The following is a 25,995-nucleotide window of genomic DNA, read 5'->3' on the forward strand; positions in this document are numbered from 1 at the left end:
GGGGACTTACAACCAAGGCGTAGCATTCTTTTGGCACAATGGTAGGGTGATCCTGCCTATCAAATGTGCACGGGACTTCCGACCACCTGACATACTGCGGCACAGCCGGAACTGTGGCGTTCAGGATCCGGAAAGCTGACTTGGTGGCGCGGACTGTTGGGGTTCCGAGGAAGGTGTGGTACGCGCCCACACTCTTTTTCTCGAAGGGGTTGGATTTACCTGCGGACCCTGCTTTGGGATCCGGCGAGTTATCATCCTCGTCCATCGCCTCAGAACTGTCCTCCTCCTTGTCCTTGTTCTTGCTCTTGCCTCCTTTGCCGCGTGGGCGGTGCTTCCGGGCTCGCTTGTATCCTGTTTCCGAGTAGTTTTTCAGATCGTTGACCCACTTGCAGTTGCGGTTAGTGTGAGTGGACTTCCCTGTAGCCGGATCCAGGTGGGCCAGGCAGGGCATGTCTCTGTACTCCTCGTATGTTTGGGGGGTGCGGGCTCCAGCTGCGGTGACCTCGTCACTTCGCTGCTGGCCCCTGCCGGCTCCGCCTCCGCGACCGCGGCCTCTTCCGCCTCCTTGACCTCCGCGTTGAAAAGCCATGGCGACCATCTCGGATCCGCCACTCTTCTGGTCATCAGGTGGGTTTTTCCGCTTATTGTCGCTGGTGTTACCGTTGTCACGGTTCTTCTTTTGCTGATGCAGGGGAATTGCTGTAGCTGCTAGATCTCCGCCTGCGTCGTCATCGGCGGCAGTATGATCGCTGGCGATGGTGATCATGTCATCCAACGTCAGTTTGTTTGCATTGACCAAGCAGGTTAGTTTGTGCCGCAGCAGTCCTCCTCGCTGCAAGCCACCAATGAAGGCGTGCATTGCTGTGCGGTTGTCGACGTTCTCGCACTCGTTTCTGCATGCCAACCATCGGGTGAGGAAGTTCCTTGATGTTTCACCCTTCTTCTGGATACACGCCTGTAAGTCACTTGTTGTGGCAGATCTTTTGTAGGTGCCCCTGAAGTGCTTTTCGAAGGCGGTCTTCAGGTCGAACCAGCAAAAGATAGAATTCTTCTCGAGGTCGCTGAGCCAGATCCGGGCTGGACCTACAAGGTACAACTGAAGCATGCGGCAAGCGATATTAGGGGTTCCTCCGGCAAAGGTTACTGCATTATAGTAATCCTCGATCCAGGTATCCGGCCTCTCGGTGCCATCATAGGTCTTCAGGTTTCCGGTAGCTTGAGGTTCATCCTTGGCGTTGGTTCCTCTCGAATCATCCTGCCGAAGCACTTTGGGCCTATGTAATCAGTTCTGTATTCGTTGAGACGTTCCCGCGCATCACGCGAACCGTGGTGGGGGGATTTTGAACGAGAGCGAGATCTCCGGCCACCGCCTCCGCCTCCTCCTCCGCCTCCACCGCTGGGTGGTGGTGAGGGAGACCTGCGAGGGGGCCGATGTGACCTCTTGCTTCCGCGATCCGAATCTCCCCGTCCTTCGCGGTGTTGACTCCGGCTTCGATGGTTGCCTTCGTTGTTCCGGCTCCTGCGAGGCTCCGGGTCACGCTCTTCGTTCCGACTCCTCCTAGGCTCAGGTTCGCGGTCGTTGTCCCGGCTCCAGCGGGGTTCCGGTGTACGCTCCCTGTGTCTCGGAGGCTGCACGTTGTCGCGGATGTTGATTCCACCTGGACCGTGCGGCCTGGTGTTTCCGACTGGACTACGGCGGCGAGGGATTGGAGGACGCGGGTACCCGTTGGGTGGAGGAGAGGGATTCCGGTACTTGTTCCTACCAGTGTACATCGCATCCTTTCCCTTTCTCGGATCTGACGGGGGTGTCTTTCATGGTACGGGGATTGGATTTGGGTGTTCTCTGGTTTTCCTTCTGCGTTCCGAGGATCCGGTTCGCGATTCGTCATCGTGATGGCGATTGTCGTAGGCGTCCTTCTGCGCAGTAGAGACACAATGCTCCGGGTTGGATTCCAACCTGCGCGAAGTGTCTGCCTTGCTCTGCTGCTTCATTGCTGAGGCAACGAGCGTGCGGACGTATTTGATGTCGATCTCCTCGGTCTTTTTCTTCAAGATCTCCGCAGCCTTCTTCATGTTATCCTTTGGAGTTGCGAGTGGCTGTTTCTCAGTGGGGGTCGCGAAGGTGATCTTGCGAGGAGGTATAGCATCCCGCCTGATTTTATCGGCCTCCCGCTGAAGCTCGGTGACCTTGTCCTTCCTGTGTTGCTGGAGTTCCTTGACTTTTACCAGTTGTTCGTCAACCTCAAGCTCTCGCTGGTGGAAATTTTCCACGAAGTGCGCGGCCTCTTTCCTTTCATCCAGCATTGCCGCTGCGGTTCTGGCGAACTTCTGGGCTATTGCCAGCATCTCCTGTCTTGTTGCTTCAAGAGCCTCCGGATTTGCGGCATCGTCGGGGGTTATTGGTTTGTTGAGAATAGCCGAGTGTGCGATTGCCTCCATGCCTGCTTGTTCAACCAGCTCTTCAGGGGACAGCACTTCCTTGTGCGGACGCTCCCGCGATAGCGGAGATCCTGCACGAGAAGGCTGTGGATCGGAGTAGGTGTTGTCATCCTCTGATTCGCGTTGATCCAGCGCCGCCAAGGTTGCGAGGACCTGCTTAGGCTGGGCGGATTCAACTTCGGGTTGATCACCATATCCGTATTCCTTCACCTTGCGATCAAACTCTTCAGTATCCATGGAGGGGGTGTCTCCGAAAATTGGGCTTAGGTTACCCAGGATTGATTCTTCGACCGGATTTCCGCTTTCTCCGACAGCCTCTTGCTGATCCGGAGCAGCGTTGTTTTCCGGTGCCTCGACCTGCTCGGGACCAGCTCCGGCTTCTTGAGGGGCGGTTCCGGTGGTATGGGCCAAGAAGTGCACGAAGTGACACCTTTGCTTCTCTAACACCTGGGAGACCCAGGCGGATCTGCATTGGTCTTCCACCTTTATTTCCTGCTCCGGGGCGGATTGGGTGGGTTTTGATTTTTTCAGATCTAAGGCGGAATCTTCGCTAGAAAGTTCCTGCATCTCAGATCGGATCCTCGCGACTGCGTCCTGCTCAGCGGCGGTCGCGTCAGCGCTACTTACCAGTGGGTTTCCGTCGGAATCGACGGTTTCCCCGATGAAGATGTGTATGCCGCCAACTAGGACGATGGAGAGCTTGACGGGGTCGGTCTTAGCCGGAATCCAGCACTCATCCGGAGGGACGATCGGCAGATTTCCGGCGTAAAGGACACGCCCCACAGCGATGGTGTCATCGAAGCTTCCCATGGCGGAACCCTCCCGGTTCCGGCCTCCAGATGCCGCAGGCCCCATGGTGGGTGCCAACTGTCGTTGCCTAATCGACGGTACCTCGGAGGAGGGATCCTCACGAGGGGGAGAAGAAGTAGGGGCCATAGGGCGGAGTGCACACGGGACGGTGGTACGCGATTTACCCAGCTTCGGAACACCTGCACGATGACAGGGGCCTACCGCTGCTTGTCCGGAATTATCCGGGCGCTTTCGCGTTGTTACAATGAGTTGTGGTTGTGCCTCTAGGGCTCCCGGGATCCGGCTTATAAAGGCGCACGGATCTAGGGTTTACATGGAGAGTCCTAGCCGGAATACAAGTTGCCTAACTACGGTACAATGTCTTGCCGTGTACGTCAAGGATCCGCCCTCCTCTAAGTACGTTCTGGATCCGGATACTTCATGGGCCGTCACGGATCCGGCCTCCTTCGTAGGTCGGTTGGGATCCGGCTTCCTGTTCCTGAGCTGGACTTCATCCTTCAGGATCTACAGCAACTGGGCCGCCCGATGGGCCACATGCCTCATCACCAACTATGGGCCACCCGGGCTTGCCGGATCTAGGCCATGCCGTTGATATACCCATAAAGTATACCCACAACACTATGGAACCAAGAGAAACCTATGGCGTTTGTGTTGTGGTACGTGTTTCTGGGGAGGAGCGACGTCTATTTTATAGGAACAAAAAGAGTGAGGAAAGCAGGCATCGAGAAAAGACGAAACAAAGAGCCGGGTGGTGAAGCGAATAGGCGCCGGCTGGTTCATTTCCCACAACAACAAAATGTTTTAGCTTATGTGCAACCTTTCATGTTTCACTCGTGCATGATAAAAAGAAGTCTCGGCTCGAGGCTTCCCGTAACCCATGGAATGTGTGCGTCGTGACGAGGCGAGGCAAGGTGAACCGACGAGGAGGAGAAGCGTGCGTGTAGAACATCTCTTCTCATATGCTCATATAACTAGAACATCCCCTCTTATAAGAAGGTTCAATTTACCCTAAACTAGCAATATGAGACTAAACTTTTATCACACCTCCTGCCTTGCATGAATATGTCATTAGCCCTCTAAGATTTCAGAAATTATGCAATAGGATAAATGGTCTGATCTAGACAAAATTCCAACAAGAAGTATGGGAGGGACACATGCAGAGAGAGGAGGAGAGGCTGGGGTAGAGTGGCGGTTACCGATAACGCTGGCACCAAGCAACGTCTTGGGCGAGATTTTTCCCTCTTTGGGCGTTGGGCTCCTACCGCGTGTGTTGGTCCTTTTGGCAATTGGAAAATGAATTGCCATTTTTTGACAAACGCCGGCACCAAACTGCGGGAGCAATGTCTTGGGCGAGAATTTTCCCTCTTTGGGCGTTGGGCTCCTACCGCATGTGTTGGTCCTTTTGGCAATTGGAGAATGGATTGCCAATTTTTTTGGCAATTTTAGCATTTTGGATGGAAAATTATGGTTGGATAGGAAATAAAAATGGTTCTCACACCGTTGGTGAGTCGTTGGAGAGGGGTTTTGGACCAAAATACAAAAAAAAAACTTTTGGGTATTTGGTCCAGATTTGGCAATTCTCTAGGAGATGCTCTTAGCTATTTCGTGCGATATGAGTTCCTTGGCTTGTAGGATCGATGGGTGATCCTAAAAGTTCACATATCTCCTCTATACTATTTATTGAACTGTCTTTTCCCCTCTAGACAAGAATGACCGTGTATGGGATTTTCTAAGAGAAATTTTGGTATTACTCGAGGCATCTCTGACCGAAGATTCTAAATATATATATATAAATGAGAAACGTGTGATTAGGGTGTCCCGTCTAGTTGAATCATACATGGTTGAAAAAACTGCTGAAATTTGCATCAAAAAGTGTTTCATATCAAATAAAAACAAATAAATTGTAACAAGAGCCTTGAGTGGATGAAAGAAAATCTCCAAAAAAAATAGAGCAATGTAATCTTTAATAAAAAAATGCCAAGGATTCCATTCCTAAATCTAACGAAGTACATAGAAAAAAGATCCTAAACATGGAAGTCCTCTAAAAGTCCCATGAAATTCGTTTGAATCAAAGGCATCCCCACCCCCACCCCCACACTTTTTTTTCGATAAAGGGCGATTTCAATACTTAAAAGATTTAAGTATTACACCCGGCCTCTACATAACTGAGATGCACATAGCCGCAAACAAAAAGTACCAAGTTTAAAGAAGTGACAAAGAAAACGAAACAGGAGAAACACTCATGACGCAGCCCGGAATACTAAAGTTCAGGAGGAGCAATCTTGAGATTATGCTGCCACCCATGTAGGGTAATAAAGTCCTTCGCCGTGTGCTCCAACCATGTACACACCTCCGTAAAGAGGTTGCGATCCTCCATACGCTGAAGTGACGACCACGAACGGAGCAAGCTGGTGCACCGGTGGATAACCTGCATTAGAATAACATTTTTGTTATTAAAAACCTTGTCATTTCTACATAGCCAAAGCGAGCAAATTACTGCAATCGCTCCCACCCTAATAATTTTTTTGTACCTATGATCTACCTTATTTAGCCAATTACCAAAAATATTAGCAACTCTACGTGGCGGATACAAGGTAGAACCCTTTTGGATGATTGACCATATAGATTTGGCAAACCGATATTGGAAGAATAAGTGCTTAATTGTCTCATCATAATGACAAAATACACATGCTTTGCTTCCTTGCCAGTTGCGTTTAGCAAGGTTGTCTTTGGTGAGGATGACCCCTCGACGAAGATACCAAGCGAAGACCTTAGTCTTTAAAGGTATCTTCATCTTCCAAATTAACTTATTTTTAGAAACCGGATCCATAGGTTGGTTCAAAGCTTTATACATGGAGTCAACTAAGAATTTTCCATTCACTTTAAGACTCCAACGATATTCATCCGGCCCTTCTGTTAGGTGGACAGATGCCAACCGCAACACCAGGGCATCCCAAGATGCTTGCCTTGTTCCAATAAGATTCCTTCTGAATGTCATATTAGGTGGATAAGACTCCATGACCTTGGCTAAGATGTCTTCTTTATGACGCACAATATTATATAAGGACGGATATTGTTCTCAGAGAGATGAATTACTATGCCACTTATCCTCCCAGAATCTAATATGCGTCCCATCCATGATGGAGAAAGAAACAAATAGGAAGAAGTGTCTCTTCGTCTCCATTAGGACAGCCCGGCCAAAAGTGGGAATCCCCTGGTTTCCATGATACCTGGGATATTGCCTTTGAGCCAACATACTTTCTCCTCAGAATGGTTTGCCAGATCCCAGTGAGCAATTTAGCCAACCATTTGCCAAGTAAGGTTGTGTTCTTAACCTGGAGGTCATGAACCCCTAGCCCTCCTTGGTCCTTTGGTCGACACACAACTCCCCACTTAGTTAGCCGGTATTTCTTTTTCTCGTTATCCCCTTGCCAAAAGAATCTTGATCGCAGATAATCCAAACGATGCAAAACTCCTTTAGGAATCTGGAAAAATGATAGCATATATAGTACCATATTGGTAAGTACTGAATTAATGAGTACCAATCTTCCACCAAGGGATAGCAATTTACCCATCCAGCTACCTAAACATTTTTGCAATCTTTCCTCGACATGTTTCCATTCTGCCAACGTTAGTCTCCGGAAATGAATCGGGATACCTAAGTAGGAGATTGGAAACTGGCCCAACCGACAGCCAAAAAGTTCGGCATAAAGGCTGGCCTCGTCTTGGGCCTCACCGAAATAGAACAATTCGCTTTTATGGAAGTTGATCTTCAGACCTAATAGTTTCTCGAAAGCTGATAAAATCAGTTTCATATTTCGTGCTTTATCAAGGTTATGTTCCATAAAAAGGATTGTGTCATCGGCGTATTGAAGGATAGATAACCCACCATCCACTAGATGAGAAACCACCCCTTCAATTTGCCCATCAGCTTTAGCACCCTCTATCATGATCGCAAGCATATCTGCCACTATATTGAATAGTATGGGAGATAGCGGATCACCTTGCCGTAAACCTTTTTTAGTTTGAAAGTATCTACCAACATCATCATTGACTCTGATGGCGACACTTCCTCCAAAAATAAAGTTATGGATTAGAGCTCGTCACTCATCAGAAAATCCTTTCATTCTGAGGGTCTGCTGAAGAAAAGACCACTTAACTTTATCATAGGCTTTTTCAAAGTCAATCTTAAGAATAACGCCACTCATATTTTTGCGATGTAACTCATGAATTGTTTCATGCAACGTGACAACCCCATCTAGGATATGTCTTCCTTGCATGAAAGCGGTCTGAGTTGGGCGAACCACATGATCGGCTACATAATTAAGTCTAATAGTAGCTTCCTTTGTAAAAAAAATTAAAACAAACGTTAAGAAGGCAGATTGGTCTATATTGTTGAATCCGTTCGGTCTCATTAACCATTGTAAATAAAATAATTTGCCCAAAATTAATGTGGAAAAGCTCAAGCTGGCCAGTATGAAGCTCTCCAATGAGCTCCATTAGATCCGTCTTGATTATATCCCAGATTTTTTTTATAAAACTCTGCTGTGAAACCATCCGGATCTAACGCTTTATTGTGCTCCATTTGGAAAATCGCTTCTTCACTTCCTCCTCAGAATAAGGAGAGTGAGCACAACGTTCTCCTCGTCGGATACTTGAGGGATGCCATCTATCCGATTATCATCCATAGATAAATCACATTCCTCGGGTTCGCCAAATAAACTTTTGTAATAGTTTTTGATATACGATTTGAGCTGCTCATGTCCTTCAATCGTACCCTCTTTCTGAACTAGAGAGTGAATAAGTTTTTTCATGTGTCTGTCATTGGCTACACTATGGAAGTGTCTTGTATTGGAATCTCCCTCCAACAGAAATTGAGCTTTTGATCTTTGGTACCACTTGAGTTCCTCCTCATGGAGGATTCCAGCTAACTTCGCATTCGGTTGACTCTTAAGTTCAATTTCATGTGTAGTTAGTGGTCTCTCCTCCGCAATAGCCTCAATATCATCGATAGTTGAGGACAATTGGAGTTTCTCCTTTCTAAGCTGCCGAGTCGTATGCCTCGCACATCCACCAAGGTATCTACGCGTAGCGCGTAGTTTATTATTCCACCTTTGGATGGGGTCTTGGCCCGCGACGGGTCTCTCCCATACCGTTCTTACCAAATACGTAAAACATTCCCTATGCAATGCAACCATCCAAGTTCAAATTTGAATGTAAGCTTTTTAGTATTATAAAACAAATTAGCTACAAAGCAGGGTTTTATTGTGGTTTCACATGTGTCTATGCTTCCTCCCCCTTAGTTTTTTCTGAGACATATGGCTTCTTGCTCATCAACTAGGCCATGGCACCTCCCGTGAGCCATGACTCATGACGCAAGGATATCACTAGACATAACCTAACAGACTTGGTGGATAAATCAGAAGCCTCTCTAGTCGTGTGATCTAACTTAAGCTCATGATATGGGGTTGTCTAACCATCGCAATAGAAAACCCCAGCCCACAATGTTCTTTTCTATCGCCGCAACATTTCTTTCACGATATGTCAAATCAAGCAAAAAAAAAACATTGCGATGTTTAAAACACACATGTAACAAAAATTTGTGTGCATGCAACAAACCCTCATGTTGATCGCAAAAAATTATAAGAAAAATCATTCGTATATGCAACTTGGAAGCCAATGCTTGTAACATCGAGCTTCTCATAACACACGGGAGCCCGGCCCACACAGAGAGATGTGGCTGAGATGCTTGAGACGAAAGCAGTACGGACCATCTGAAAACGATTTAAATCGGTTAGTTCGGACGCTCTTTTGGTGCAATTGACAGATCTAGTTTCCGAGCGACTTCTATCTGCATATACTTCTCCTATCCCATTTGTATTATGCAAGATGCTTCGCAGGGTCACCAGATGGTCCAGATCCAACATCAACGGTGTCGTCATTTTTAGCATGATGGTTCATCTCTGCGATTTGCAGTCCTAGTCCAATCCCAGCCAAATTAGCCTAACTTCCTTCAATTAACTAGCACTAATTTCGCGCTTGTACGATAAGAAGCCCCCGCTCGCATGAACGGTGTAGTAGTACAATACATGCATGAGTGTTCCCCTGAATCAGCTGACGATTTTCACACGCATATATGCATGTAGCGTGGCTCAGGAAGTACCGAAGGAGGGACATGCCGCGTCACCACTGGACGTTATTATAAAACAGCGTAGATGATATTGGTTTGCCCTGTCTCTCTGGAAGGACGTAAGGCTCTTTATATATAGGTGTATCAGGGTTTACAAGAGTTGTTAGGATTGTTGGGAAACTTGGGCCTCCGACGTGGCCCACTTCGGTGGGCACCTTTGGCTAAGTCTCCCCCCACGTTTAACGTTAAGTGGGTCTTATCCCTTTATCCCTCTGGACCTATAAATAGAAGGAGCTCAATCGTTGTACGTGCCAGTTGACACAAAGATTAATAAAGAGCTCTCCCCATATTCTCCCCTCTGTCAATTTACTTTACGCAATCGGTGTACCTTTGTTGTTCGTCTACTTCATCTACGCTGTGCACCCTCGGGACCGGCCAGCCGGCAGAGATTGCACAACACGTTATCAGCACCTTCGCTTTACCGACCCTTCGTCAAGCCTGCATCGAGCAGGCGTCCGGCACCGGATCGCGAAGGTATAATCCGAAATTGATCGCAAAAATGGATTCGTTGTTCGATTTCCTTTCAATTTTTACGATTTGCGTAATTATTAGATCTTACCTATGGTGTGGATTTCTCTCCCGAGAGTCGAGCTGACATGCTGTCGCCGACCAATGTGGATACTCTCGGATCGAAGGCTTGTTGATTGCACTATAGGGAGACGGAAAGCTGGCGATTCCGCTGATCACAACACCGCTGCGACGTGCACCCACTGTGCTGCGCATCGTTCTGATTACAAAAGAACGAAAACAATGTTTTTTTTAGATTGACATGGCCGGCTCCGTACACGGCATCGCCGCCGTTGCGCACGTTGCTGCGCGCCGCCGCCGCCACGGCCCTGCTGGCCGCCGCCCGCCGCTACTGCGCTGTTGCGCTCGCCGCCGCCGCCGCCCTGCTGGCCGGCGCAACGCCGCCGTGAGCCCCGCTGGCCGCGCGCCCCCGGCACCTCCGCCTTGGGCCCTGCTGGCCCCGCATTCGGCCGCCGCCCGCGCGCCCCTGCCGCAGCCTCGCGCGCCTCCGCCTCGGCCCGGCTGGCCCCGCTGGTCGCCGGCTGCCGCAGCCCCGCGCGCCTCGGCCTCGGCCGGCCTCCGCCCCGCGGCCGCCGCTGCCCGCCGCCGCCTCGGCTCCGCTGGCCGCTGATGCCGGCGCCCTCGCCCTGCTGGCCGCCCGACCTCCTCCCGCCCAGATGTAGCCCAGCTGGCCGCGCGCGGCCTCGCTCCCGAGGCCTCCTGCTCACAGCCAGCGCCGCCAGTAAACGGACTCGGCCGACTCGGGCCAAGGGGATGGGGGTGGGGATGGATAGGTGGGCCGTCCGGCCTGGTTTCGGCCTGCTGCTGATCTGGGCCAGACAAAATTGGCCTAGGGCACGAAAGTTACAGCTTTTTTTCTGTAATTGTATTTTTGGGCGGAAAATAGCCTCGGAAAGTCAAATTTAGGGCCATTTTTCACGTTAAGAACGCGCTTAGCATAACCAATCCTTGTACATGCTTTCATCTTATGTTTTACTATAGTATTTAATTGATGTATGCTTTTAATACTTAGTATAGCATAGTTAGCATGTCCATTTTTATATTTAAATTTTTTTGGAACGCCGTCATATTGTATTGTGTATCAACATCGCATTTGTGCAATTGATTACCTGCTGTAATCTTACACACTTTACATAAATTGTAGATGACGGGAATCATGAACCGTGAGTTCGCGGAGTTGGCTCAGAACGGGCTGAACTACCTGACTTGGGCCTCGGACGTTCAGATCGTCCTCGAGGGCAAACAGATCAAGGGTGAGCTGAGTGCGGGGACCCCGATGGCCCCAAGCACCACCACTCCATCGCAAAATGCGCAAGCACTGCACTTCCTCCGCCACCACATGTGTGGTACTCTGAAAAATTATTACATGGCAGAACGGAGTGCTTCAGCCCTTTGGGCCGCCCTCAAAGCGCGGTTCTCTATGCTGAAGTACACTGTTCAGCCACATGCGGAGGCAGAATGGATGCGTCTGAGGTTTGCGGACTTCAAGACTGTGGGAGAGTACAACTCCGCATTACACCGGATTTGTACCTCGCTTCTCCTTTATGGTACTACTATCACAGATAAAGTGAAGATAGAGAAAACCCTCTCTACCTTTCATCCAACTATTATTCAGTCTTCGCGGAACTACCGCCAGGAGAAATTTCAGCAGTATGCAGCGCTCATTGATGCCCTCCAGGTTGATGAGGCGCAGGATGAAGTTATCAAAAAGAACTTCTCCTCGCACCCTTTCGCTGGAGGTCCAAGTCAGGAAGTGAATGCCGGCGCATATAAAGTGCGCAAGCCAATAATGAAGAAGCGAGGCAAGAAAGGCAAAAAGGGACCTACCCCCCCCCCCCAACCCGGCCAAGAACCAACAGGCCGGGAAGGGGGAGGAAAGGCCCCAGGATTGCTTCCGTTGCGGATCCAAGACTCACTTCTCCAGGCAGTGCCGGGGCCCTAAGCACGTCGTGGACGTGTACAAGGCCAAGAAGGCACGCGAGACGCACCTTCTCCAGGTGGAGGCACCACCGGCGCCCGCTGCGGCGCCCGTGATGATCCCCGTGCCCAACGGCGCGCCCAGAATGGCGCAAGTTGAGGCACCTGAGGCGACACTCCAGGTTGTTCCCGTGAACGCTGAAGTGCCCATGGAGGTTGAGCACGTTGTGCCCCCTCCCGTGCCCCAGTTGGACATTGATGCTGCCTCGGCAATGATAGCCAACGAAGAGAAGCTCACTGAGATGGAGATATCTGCTGAGGTCGATGGTTTCCTCGCGGACTCCATCTAAAAACTTCGCTTCGTCCTATTTATTTCATGATTTCACTTTGGCAATAATTTGATACATTCATTCGATATGGTTGTAAGCTCTATGAGAGCAAAACATTTATTTGTTTCGGCCATTGGATGACATTTGTCTCATTCATTTATTCCATTATTTAATATGAGATGGTTATGTTATGTTCTGAAATATTTATGTGTCTACTTACTTAATGATGCATCTTCCTCGCTCCATTATATTAATTAGACGCTATATTTTAGAACAAGTGTGGCGCCCAAATGGAGGAAACGTGCCTTGCCGATAGCGGCACCACCAATACCATCTTGAGAGAAACAAAGTACTTTGAGTCCATAAATAAAAATCCAGGGAATATTATGAAGATCGCCGGCTGCGGTCCGAACATAGTTGGCTCCGTAAGAGCTACTATTATACTCCCCATGGGAACAACTTTGATAATTAATGAAGCATTGTTGTACCCGGAGTCGACTCGTACTCTCTTAAGTTTTAAAGACATACTCGCAAATGGTTTCCACATAGAAACTGATGATGATGACAATGGTAAGGAGTACCTAATCATCACCAAGCGCGACGAAAATGGTAAACACGTGGTCGAAAGGCTTCCTTCATTTGCTACGTGGTTGTACTACACCAAGATCGTAGCACCCCCCGTGTACACTACCCTTAAAACTGTCTTCCGCAGCTCTGAACTATTCTGCCTATGGCATGATAGATTAGGCCACCCTGGTCTTAGGATGATGAGAAATATAATAAACAACTCGAATGGTCATAACGTCAATGTAAAAAAATTCCCGAATCCTGATGATTTCGTATGCTCCGCATGCGCCACGGGGAAATTAATTATTAGACCATCCCCCTAAAGGTGAAGGATGAAATCCCCACGTTCTTGCAACGTATTCAAGGGGACATATGCGGTCCCATTCAGCCCCTCTCGGGGCCGTTTAGGTACTTCATGGTGCTCATCGATGCTTCCTCAAAATGGTCCAATGTTTGCCTGCTGTCAACAAGGAACCATGCTTTTGCAAAGTTGATCTCACAGATCATACAAATGCAGAGTAAATTCCCTGATCATCGCATTGAGTCTATTCGAATGGTCAACGCTGTAGAATTTACTTCGAAAGCGTTCGATGATTACGGCATGGCAACGGGAATCAAACTTGAGCACTCTGTACCGCATGTCCACACCCAAAATGGACTTGCGGAGGCATTGATTAAGAGGATTAAATTCATTGCCCGACCGCTCCTTCAGGGTTGTAATTTACCAACTACATGTTGGGGTCACGCGGTGTTACACACTGCTAATCTCATCAACTTTCGACCATCGGCCTACAACATTCATTCTCCTATGCAACTTGCGCAAGGGTCGGCACCAAAAATTTCCCACCTTCGAAGGTTCGGATGCCAGGTATATGTACCAATACCACCACCCCAGCGATCGGCAATGGTACCTCTCCGTAAGTTGGGGATATACGTTGGTTATGAGACAGTGTCCATAATCCGGTTCATGGACCCTATGACAGGCCACTGTCATACGACACGCTTTGCTGATTGCATTTTCGACGAGGATCTTTTCCCGACTTTAGGGGGAGGAAATCAACCCATTGATGATAAAAGTCGAGAAATCACGTGGCAATCCACGGGGATCCACGCTCATGACCCGCGCACTGTTGAATCTAACAAAGAAGTCCAAAACATATTAGATTTGCGTTCATTAGCGAATCAACTGCCAGATCACTTTAGTGACTTAAAGACTATGACAAAGTCGCATGTGCCCGCACGCAATGCACCAGAAAGGGTTGAAATACCAAAGAGAAACGATGGTATGCCCGCCCCCGTCCAAAGGCCTAAAAGGACGAGGAATCCGGCTCCTCAAATCCCAAGTACTCGGGGACGCCCGAAGAAAAAGGACAAGAGGGATTTATTACTGTCTACCCTCGAAGAGGGAGCCAGTTGAGACTCGGCACAAGTACGGATATTTCAGTGCACGAAATCCCGGACTTGAATTTTCCTATATCGAAAATACCTAGCGAAGATGTGTGCGCACACATTGGAGCGGGAAAGCTAAAGGACCTAGCTCCCGGATTGGGAAATTCGGTGGAGCAAGGGGATATGCCCGATGCACTCCATGATGAAATGGCCATTAACTATGTTAATTCGAGTGAGACATTCAATCGAGCCATGGCAAATGTCGACGTTAATTTTTCCAGGAAAATTGCCTCAATCATAGATCTTGACCCAGAGCCTAATACGCTCGTTGATTGTAAGAAAAGGTTAGATTGGAATGATTGGAAGAAGGCAATAACTGCTGAGTTATTATCTCTTAACAAAAGAGAGGTGTTTGGACCTGTTTGTCTAACTCCTCCCCACATTCGCCCTGTTGGCCATGAGTGGGTTTTTGTTCGAAAGAGAAATGAAAATAATGAAGTAGTAAGGTACAAAGCAAGGCTCGTTGCTCAAGGTTTCACTCAGCGACCAGGTGTCGACTTTGATGAAACTTACTCCCCGGTCATGGATGGAATTACCTTTAGATACTTGATCTCAATGGCAGTCAACATGGATTTCAATATGAAACTTATGGATGTTGTCACCGCTTACCTTTATGGTAACTTGGATTCAGACATATATATGAAGGTACCGGAAGGTATCCCTATCCCTAACCAAGATAGAGCAAATAGAGGTTTATACAGTGTTCAACTTAAGAAGTCACTGTATGGACTTAAGCAGTCTGGTAGGATGTGGTATAATCGTTTAAGCGATTTCCTTCATCAGAAGGGCTACACAAGCAATGCAGATTGCCCATGTGTTTTTATACGGAGATCACAAGATGGTTTCTGTATTATCTCGGTGTATGTGGACGATTTGAATATAATTGGTACACCTGAGGATATTGAGGAAGCGAGTTCCTACCTGATGTCGGAATTCGAAATGAAGGACTTAGGCAAAACCAAGTTTTGCCTAGGTCTGCAACTTGAGCATTCCCCTGCTGGGATTCTCGTGCACCAGTCGACCTACGCCCAGAAGGTGTTGGAAAGATTTGGGTTTAAAGATGCGTATCCTTCTAAGACCCCGATGATCGGAAGATCTTTGCAGCCAGACAAGGACCCGTTCAGGCCTAAGGAAGAGGGGGAGGAAATTCTGGGACCAGAATTACCCTATTTGAGTGCAATTGGTGCACTCATGTACCTCGCGAATTGTACACGGCCGGATATTGCATTCGCCGTCAATTTGCTTGCTAGGTACAGTTCTGAGCCTACCAAGAGACATTGGAAAGGCGTTAAGGACATCTTCCGATATCTGCAAGGAACTAAAGATCTTGGCTTGTTTTATCGAAGGAATCAAGACCTATCAGTCGTAGGCTATGCTGATGCTGGGTACCTATCAGACCCGCACACGTCCAAGTCGCAGACTGGATATGTTTTCCTTTGTGGTGGAACTGCGATTTCTTGGAAATCGTCTAAGCAGACTCTCGTGTCAACTTCGATGAACCACTCAGAAATCATGGCACTATATGAAGCATCACGTGAGTGTGTTTGGCTTCGAAGGGTGATCACCCACATCCAGATGACATGTGGGTTGAATACCATCCAAACCCCAACCATTATCTACGAAGATAATGCCGCTTGTGTTGCACAAGTCCAGACGGGTTATGTGAAGAGCGGTCTTACAAAGCATATACACCCCAAGTTCTTCTATGCACATTAATTGCAAAAGATGAACGAGGTAAAGGTCTTGCATACTAAGTTGTGTGAGAATCTTGCTGATTTATTCACTAAGTCATTACCGGCATCTTCTTTCGAGAGATGTGTTCGTGGAATCGGTATGATGAGACTTAGGGAGATGCAAGGTTTAGGGGGAGAATCTTCACAAAATCGTCACTAAAATCTTGATCCCGATGATTGAGTACTTAACTCTGCAGTTAAGTGAATTGTACTCTTTTCCCCTTAAGTGAGTTTTTATGAAGTTTCTCACATGAGGTTTTTGACGAGGCAATTCGTGCAACATAGCAAAGTATACCATGATCATTTTCTCCATATTTTTCCCACTGGGTTTTTCGGAGTTTTGAGACATGGATATACGGATAATACCCAGGGGAGTGTTGGGAAACTTGGGCCTCCGACGTGGCCCACTTCGGTGGGCACGTTTGGCTAAGTCTTCCCCCACGTTTAACGTTAAGTGGGTCTTATCCCTTTATCCCTCTAGGCCTATAAATAGATGGAGTTCAATCATTGTACGTACCAGTTGAAACAAAGATCAATAAAGAGCACTCCCCATATTCTCCCCTGTGTCAATTTACTTTACGCAATCGGTGTACCTTTGTTGTTCGTCTACTTAATCTACGCTGTGCACCCTCGGGACCGGCCAGCCGGCAGAGGTTGCACAACAAGGATTACAACAACTTAACCAACGTAGAAGCTATCTACTTACAATTCTGTTCGACAAACACGTGAAGGATCGTATCACGCCTAATCATCTGACTCCGTTTAACAGTCCCCCTCGATCCGAACGTGTGCCAATCAGATTCAGCCCATACTTTATTCGTTCGAACGTCTCTCTACTAATAGCCTTAGTAAATATATCAGCGAGCTGATCTCGCGTCGAGATGAACCGAACCTTCAGAGCTCCAGCTGAAATCTTTTCTCTCACAAAATGAAAATCGATTTCGATTTGTTTAGTTCGAGCATGTAAAACAGGATTTGCTGTGAGGAACGTGGCTCCCAAATTATCGCACCAAAGGACATGAGCTTCGGCTTGGTAAATTCCTAGTTCCCTGAGTACAGACTGAAGCCATGTCACTTCGGCAGTGCCATTGGCGATGGCTTTGTATTCCGCTTCTGTGTACTCGATCTACTCACAGTTGGCTGTTTTCTTGAGCTCCATGGCACTAGTCCATAAAATACCGCATACCCACCAGTAGAGCGACGATCGTGTGGGCACCCGGCCCAATCAGCATCTGTATACACACTGAGTTCAGTGGAGTTAGAATGGCATATGCTCAAGCCGACATGCAGCATGCCCTTCACATACCTCAGGATCCGCTTGACTGCACTCCAATGTACATCAGTAGGAGCAGCCAGGAACTGACAGGCCTTGTTTACAGCGAAGGAAATGTTTGGCCGCGTCAAACACAAATACTGCAAATCTCCTGTACACAAAGGCCTCATCATTAGTTAACTGAACACCAACTGTCTTGCTAAGTTTATCTGACGGAAGCATAGGCGTACTGATTTCCTTGGATCTATGCATGTTCACCTTTCGAAGCAGATCTCCTGCATACTTGGTCTACGTTAGAGAGATTCCATCATACTATGGTTGTACTTCAATACCAAGAAAATATGACAATGGTCCAAGGTCCTTAACAGCAAAGGAATGCCGCAGTGCAGACATCAGTTTGTCAACTGCTCGATGATAGGAGCCGTGATACGTCTCCGACGTATCGATAATTTCTTATGTTCCATGCCACATTATTGATGATATCTACATGTTTTATGCACACTTTATGTCATATTCGTGCATTTTCTGGAACTAACCTATTAACAAGATGCCGAAGAGCCAATTGCTTGTTTTACGCTGTTTTTGGTTTCAGAAATCCTAGTAACGAAATATTCTCGGAATTGGACGAAATCAACGCCCGGGGTCCTATTTTGCCACGAAGCTTCCGGAAGACCGAAGAGGAGTCGAAGTGGGGCCACGAGGCGCCGCCACCATAGGGCGGCGCGGCCCGGGCCCCGGCCGCGCCGACCTGTGGTGTGGGGCCCTCGTGTGGCCCCTCGCGTTGCCCTTCCGCCTACTTAAAGCCTCCGTCGCGAAACCCCCAGTACCGAGAGCCATGATACGGAAAATCTTCCAGAGACGCCGCCGCCGCCAATCCCATCTCGGGGGATTCTGGAGATCTCCTCCGGCACCCTGCCGGAGAGGGGATTCATCTTCCGGAGGACTCTTCACCGCCATGGTCGCCTCCGGAGTGATGAGTGAGTAGTTCACCCCCGGACTATGGGTCCATAGCAGTAGCTAGATGGTTGTCTTCTCCTCATTGTGCTTCATTGTTGGATCTTGTGAGCTGCCTAACATGATCAAGATCATCTATCCGTAATACTATATGTTGTGTTTGTCGGGATCCGATGGATAGAGAATACTATGTTATGTTAATTATCAAGTTATTACCTATGTGTTGTTTATGATCTTGCATGCTCTCCGTTATTAGTAGAGGCTCTGGCCAAGATTTTGCTCTTAACTCCAAGAGGGAGTATTTATGCTCGATAGTGGGTTCATGCCTCCATTGATATCTGGGACGGTGACGAGAGAGTTCTAAGGTTGTGGATGTGCTTGTTGCCACTAGGGATAAAACATTGATGCTATGTCTAAGGATGTAGTTGTTGATTACATTACGCACCATACTTAATGCAATTGTCCGTTGTTTTGCAACTTAATACTGGAAGGGGTTCGGATGATAACTCTGAAGGTGGACTTTTTAGGCATAGATGCAGTTTGGATGGCGTTCTATGTACTTTGTCGTAATGCCCAATTAAATCTCACTATATTTATCATGACATGTATGTGCATTGTTATGCCCTCTCTATTTGTCAATTGCCCGACTGTAATTTGTTCACCCAACATGCTTTTATCTTATGGGAGAGACACCTCTAGTAAAATGTGGACCCCGGTCCATTCTTTTATACTGAAATACAAATCTGCTACAATACTTGTTCTTTACTGTTTTCTTGCAAACAATCATCTTCCACATAATACGGTTAATCCTTTGTTACAGCAAGCCGGTGAGATTGACAACCTCACCTGTTTCGTTGGGGCAAAGTACTTTGGTTGTGTTGTGCAGGTTCCACGTTGGCGCCGGAATCTCGGTGTTGCGCCGCACTACATCCCGCCGCCATCAACCTTCAACGTGCTTCTTGACTCCTACTGGTTCGATTAAACCTTGGTTTCTTACTGAGGAAACTTGCCGCTGTGCGCATCACACCTTCCTCTTGGGGTTCCCAACGGACGTGTCAACTACACGCATCAAGCAAATTTACGGCGCCGTTGCGGGGAGATCAAGACACGCTGCAAGGGGAGTCTCCACTTCCCAATCTCTTTACTTTGTTTTTGTCTTGCTTTATTTTCTTTACTACTTTGTTTGCTGCATTATATCAAAACACAAAAAAATTAGTTGCTAGCTTTACTTTATTTACTGTCTTGCACTCTATATCAAAAACACAAAAAAATTAGTTACTTGCATTTACTTTACTTGCTTCATCATGTTTCCTTTTAATTTTACCACAAAAGACATACCGGTAGGACGCGGGTCTATAATTGGGAGAAACAATATAGAAGAATTTTTCAATCATGTTAGTACCGTTGAAGATTTTGAAGATAGACACTTGGTAGAACTTGCTCCTACTTATGAAATTGCTGCTGCTGCTTTAGTTCGCATGTTGGAAACTAAATTTGTTAATCTCAATCCTATAATCCAACATATGTTTCTTACACTCGGTGATATGGAAGAGGGGGAAAAGAAAGATTTTGTTTTAGAAACCCTTCTTAGAGAATTTGGTGGTCTAGCAAGAGAGGCTAGAAAGGTCTTTGCTAAATTTAATATGCTTGGTTCTCATACTAATTTTGTTGGTCTCCTTGAAAAAATGGACATGGATAGAATAAGGTACACTAATAATATTAATGATGGTGGGGAGATCAAAGCACCAATACCATGTAAACTCCTAGCTATGAATGATGCACTAGAAAATAACTATGCTTGGCTTGTTCCGGAAAATTTGTTCGATGAGAGTAGCAAGCCCAAGACTAATGAAAAGGGAGACGCTGAAACTTATGTATCCAATATACTATGCTTGGTTGAGAAAACTCCAAACCCCGCTGTAGATGCACCACCCTTTGATAATACTTGATTCACACTTTCGCGCCTAGGCTGAAAGGCGTTAAGAAAGCGCTTATGGGAGACAACCCATGTTTTTAATACGGTATTTTTGTTTTATATTTGAGTCTTGGAAGTTGTTTACTACTGTAGCAACCTCTCCTTATCTTAGTTTTGAGTTTTGTTGTGCCAAGTAAAGTCTTTGATAGTAAAGTGAGTACTAGATTTGGATTACTGCGCAGTTTCAGATTTCTTTGCTGTCACAAATTTCGACCTGCCTCCCTGTAGGTAGCTCAGAAAATTAAGCCAATTTACGTGCATGATCCGCAGATATGTACGCAACTTTCAGTCAATTTGGGCAATTTCATTTGAGCAAGTCTGGTGCCTCAATAAAATCCATCTTTACGGACTGTTCTGTTTTGACAGATTCTGCCTTTTATTTCGCATTGTCTCTTTTGCTATGTTGGATGAATTTCTTTGATCCATTAATGTCCAAGTAGCTTTATGCAATGTCCGGAAGTGTTAAGAATGATTGTGTCACCTCTGAACATGTTAATTTTTATTGTCCACTAACCCTCTAATGAGTTGTTTCGAGTTTGGTGTGGAGGAAGTTTTCAAGGATCAAGAGAGGAGTATGATACAATATGATCAAGGAGAGTGAAAGCTCTAAGCTTGGGGATGCCCCGGTGGTTCACCCCTGCATATTCTAAGAAGACTCAAGCGTCTAAGCTTGGGGATGCCCAAGGCATCCCCTTCTTCATCGACAACATTATCGGGTTCCTCCCCGAAACTATATTTTTATTCGGCCACATCTTATGTGCTTTGCTTGGAGCGTCGGTTTGTTTTTGTTTTTGTTTTGTTTGAATAAAATGGATCCTAGCATTCACTCGTATGGGAGAGAGACACGCTCCGTCTGTAGCATATGGACAAGTATGTCCTTAGGCTTTACTCATAGTATTCATGGCGAAGTTTCTTCTTCGTTAAATTGTTATATGGTTGGAATTGGAAAATGCTACATGTAGTAATTCTAAAATGTCTTGAATAATTTGATACTTGGCAATTGTTGTGCTCATGTTTAAGCTCTTGCATCATATACTTTGCACCCATTAATGAAGAAACACATAGAGCTTGCTAATTTGGTTTGCATATTTGGTTTCTCTAGAGTCTAGATAATATCTAGTATTGAGTTTTAAACAACAAGGAAGACGGTGTAGAGTCTTATAATGTTTACAATATGTCTTTTATGTGAGTTTTGCTGCACCGTTCATCCTTGTGTTTGTTTCAAATAAACATTGCTAGCCTAAACCTTGTATCGAGAGGGAATACTTCTCATGCATCCATAATCCTTGAGCCAACCACTATGCCATTTGTGTCCACCATACCTACCTACTACATGGTATTTCTCCGCCATTCCAAAGTAAATTGCTTGAGTGCTACCTTTAAAATTCCATCATTCACCTTTGCAATATATAGCTCATGGGACAAATAGCTTAAAAACTATTGTGATATTGAATATGTACTTATGCACTTTATCTCTTATTAAGTTGCTTGTTGTGCGATAACCATGCTTTCTGGGGACGCCATCAACTATTCTTTGTTGAATATCATGTGAGTTGCTATGCATGTCCGTCTTGTCCGAAGTAAGAGAGATCTACCACCTTAATGGTTGGAGCATGCATATTGTTAGAGAAGAACATTGGGCCGCTAACTAAAGCCATGATTCATGGTGGAAGTTTCGAGTTTTGGACATATATCCTCAATCTCATATGAGAATAATAATTGTTGCCACATGCTTATGCATTAAAGAGGAGTCCATTATCTGTTGTCCATGTTGTCCCGGTATGGATGTCTAAGTTGAGAATAATCAAAAGCGAGAAATCCAAAATGCGAGCTTTCTCCTTAGACCTTTGTACGAGGCGGCATGGAGGTACCCCATTGTGACACTTGGTTAAAACATGTGTATTGCGATGATTCGGTAGTCCAAGCTAATTGGGACAAGGTGCGGGCACTATTAGTATACTATGCATGAGGCTTGCAACTTGTAAGATATAATTTACATAACTCATATGCTTTATTACTACCGTTGACAAAATTGTTTCATGTTTTCAAAATAAAAGCTCTAGCACAAATATAGCAATCGATGCTTTCCTCTTTGAAGGACCATTCTTTTTACTTTTATGTTGAGTCGGTTCACCTATCTCTCTCCACCTCAAGAAGCAAACACTTGTGTGAACTGTGCATTGATTCCTACATACTTGCATATTGCACTTGTTATATTACTCTATGTTGACAATTATCCATGAGATATACATGTTACAAGTTGAAAGCAACCGCTGAAACTTAATCTTCCTTTGTGTTGCTTCAATACCTTTACTTTGATTTATTGCTTTATGAGTTAACTCTTATGCAAGACTTATTGATGCTTGTCTTGAAAGTACTATTCATGAAAAGTCTTTGCTTTATGATTCACTTGTTTACTCATGTCATTACCATTGTTTTGATCGCTGCATTCATTACATATGTTTACAAATAGTATGATCAAGGTTATGATGGCATGTCACTTCAGAAATTATCTTTGTTATCGTTTTACCTGCTCGGGACGAGCGGAACTAAGCTTGGGGATGCTGATACGTCTCCGACGTATCGATAATTTCTTATGTTCCATGCCACATTATTGATGATATCTACATGTTTTATGCACACTTTATGTCATATTCGTGCATTTTACGGAACTAACCTATTAACAAGATGCCGAAGAGCCGATTCGTTGTTTCTGCTGTTTTTGGTTTCAGAAATCCTAGTAACGAAATATTCTCGGAATTGGACGAAATCAACGCCCAGGGTCCTATTTTGCCACGAAGCTTCCAGAAGACCGAAGAGGAATCGAAGTGGGGCCACGAGGCGCCGCCACCATAGGGCGGCGCGGCCCAGGCCCTGGCCGCGCCGACCTGTGGTGTGGGGCCCTCGTGTGGCCCCTCGCGTTGCCCTTCCGCCTACTTAAAGCCTCCGTCGCGAAACCCCCGGTACCGAGAGCCACGATACGGAAAACCTTCCGGAGACGCCGCCGCCACCAATCCCATCTCGGGGGATTACGGAGATCTCCTCCGGCACCCTGCCGGAGAGGGGATTCATCTCCCGGAGGACTCTTCACCGCCATGGTCGCCTTCGGAGTGATGAGTGAGTAGTTCACCCCTGGACTATGGGTCCATAGCAGTAGCTAGATGGTTGTCTTCTCCTCATTGTGCTTCATTGTTGGATCTTGTGAGCTGCCTAACATGATCAAGATCATCTATCCGTAATACTATATGTTGTGTTTGTCGGGATCCGATGGATAGAGAATACTATGTTATGTTAATTATCAAGTTATTACCTATGTGTTGTTTATGATCTTGCATGCTCTCCGTTATTAGTAGAGGCTCGGCCAAGTTTTTGCTCTTAACTCCAAGAGGGAGTATTTATGCTCGATAGTGGGTTCATGCCTCCATTGATATCCGGGACAGGTGACGGAAAGTTCTAAGGTTGTGGATGTCGTTGTTGCCACTAGGGATAAAACATTGATGCTATGTCTAAGGATGTAGTTTTTGATTACATTACGCACCATACTTAATGCAATTGTCTATTGTTTTGCAACTTAATACTGGAAGGGGTTCGGATGATAACCTGAAGGTGGACTTTTTAGGCATAGATGCAGCTGGATGGCGGTCTATGTACTTTGTCGTAATGCCCAATTAAATCTCACTATATTTATCATGACATGTATGTGCATTGTTATGCCCTCTCTATTTGTCAATTGCCCGACTGTAATTTGTTCACCCAACATGCTTTTATCTTATGGGAGAGACACCTCTAGTAAACTGTGGACCCCGGTCCATTCTTTTATACTGAAATACAAATCTGCTGCAATACTTGTTCTTTACTCGTTTTCTTGCAAACAATCATCTTCCACACAATACGGTTAATCCTTTGTTACAGCAAGCCGGTGAGATTGACAACCTCACTCGTTTCGTTGGGGCAAAGTACTTTGGTTGTGTTGTGCAGGTTCCACGTTGGCGCCGGAATCTCCGGTGTTGCGCCGCACTACATCCCGCCGCCATCAACCTTCAACGTGCTTCTTGACTCCTACTGGTTCGATTAAACCTTGGTTTCTTACTGAGGGAAACTTGCCGCTGTGCGCATCACACCTTCCTCTTGGGGTTCCCAACGGACGTGTCAACTACACGCATCAAGCCGGCAATGATTATATCATCTACATAAATCAACATATAGATGGTAACCCTTCTGTCATTGAAAATAAACAATGAGGTGTTGATACGTCTCAAACGTATCTATAATTTCTTATGTTCCATGCTACTTTTATGATGATACTCACATGTTTTATACACATTATATGTCATTATTATGCATTTTCCGGCACTAACCTATTGACGAGATGCCGAAGAGCAAATTGTTGTTTTCTGCTGTTTTTGGTTTCAGAAATCCTACAAAGGAAATATTCTCGGAATTGGACGAAATCAACGCCAAGGGTCTTATTTTTCCACGAAGCTTCCAGGAGACCGAAAAGGAAACGGAGTGGGGCGACGAGGCGCCGACACAACAAGGCGGCGCGGCCCAGGCCTTGGTCGCGCGGCCCTGGTGTGTGGGGCCCTCGTGTCGCCCCTAAACCTACCCTTCCGCCTACTTAAAGCCTTCGTCGCGAAAACCCCGGTACCGAGAGCCACGATACGGAAAACCTTCCAGAGACGCCGCCGCCGCCAATCCCATCTCGGGGGATTCACGAGATCGCCTCCGGCACCCTGCCGGAGAGGGGAATCATCTCTCGGAGGTCTCTTCATCACCATGATCGCCTCCGGATCGATGTGTGAGTAGTTCACCCCTGGACTATGGGTCCATAGCGAGTAGCTAGATGGTTGTCTTCTCCTCATTGTGCTATCATGTTAGATCTTGTGAGCTGCCTATCATGATCAAGATCATCTATTTGTAATGCTACATGTTGTGTTTGTTGGGATCCGATGAATATTGAATACTATGTCAAGTTGATTATCAATCTATCATATATGTTGTTTATGTTCTTGCATGCTCTCCGTTGCTAGTAGAGGCTCGGCCAAGTTGATACTTGTGACTCCAAGAGGGAGTATTTATGCTCGATAGTGGGTTCATGTCTCCATTGAATGCAGGACGATGTGAGAAAGTTCTAAGGTTGTGGATGTGCTATTGCCACTAGGGATAAAACATCAATGCTTTATCTAAGGATATTTGTGTTGATTACATTACGCACCATACTTAATGCAATTGTCCGTTGTTTGCAACTTAATACTTGGAAGGGGTTCGGATGATAACCCGAAGGTGGACTTTTTAGGCATAGATGCATACTTGGATAGCGGTCTATGTACTTTGTCGTAATGCCCTGATTAAATATCATAGTACTCATCATGATATATGTATGTGCATTGTTATGCCTTCTTTATTTGTCAATTGCCCAACTGTAATTTGTTCACCCAACATGCCGTTTATCTTATGGGAGAGACACCACTAGTGAACTGTGGACCCCGGTCCATTCTTTACATCTAAAATACAATCTACTGCAATTGTTCTTTACTGTTCTTCGCAAACAAACATCATCATCCACACTATACATCTATTCCTTTGTTTACAGCAAGCCGGTGAGATTGACAACCTCACTGTTACGTTGGGGCAAAGTACTTTGATTGTGTTGTGCAGGTTCCACGTTGGCGCCGGAATCCCTGGTGTTGCGTGATGACCCACAAGTATAGGGGATCGCAACAGTCTTCGCGGGAAGTAAAACCCAATTTATTGATTCGACACAAGGGGAGACAAAGAATACTTGAAAGCCTTAACAGCGGAGTTGTCAATTCAGCTGCACCTAGAAACAG

The sequence above is a fragment of the Lolium rigidum genome, chromosome 7 (genome assembly GCF_022539505.1).
Source record: "Lolium rigidum isolate FL_2022 chromosome 7, APGP_CSIRO_Lrig_0.1, whole genome shotgun sequence".
NCBI classification, from domain to species: Eukaryota; Viridiplantae; Streptophyta; class Magnoliopsida; order Poales; family Poaceae; genus Lolium; species Lolium rigidum.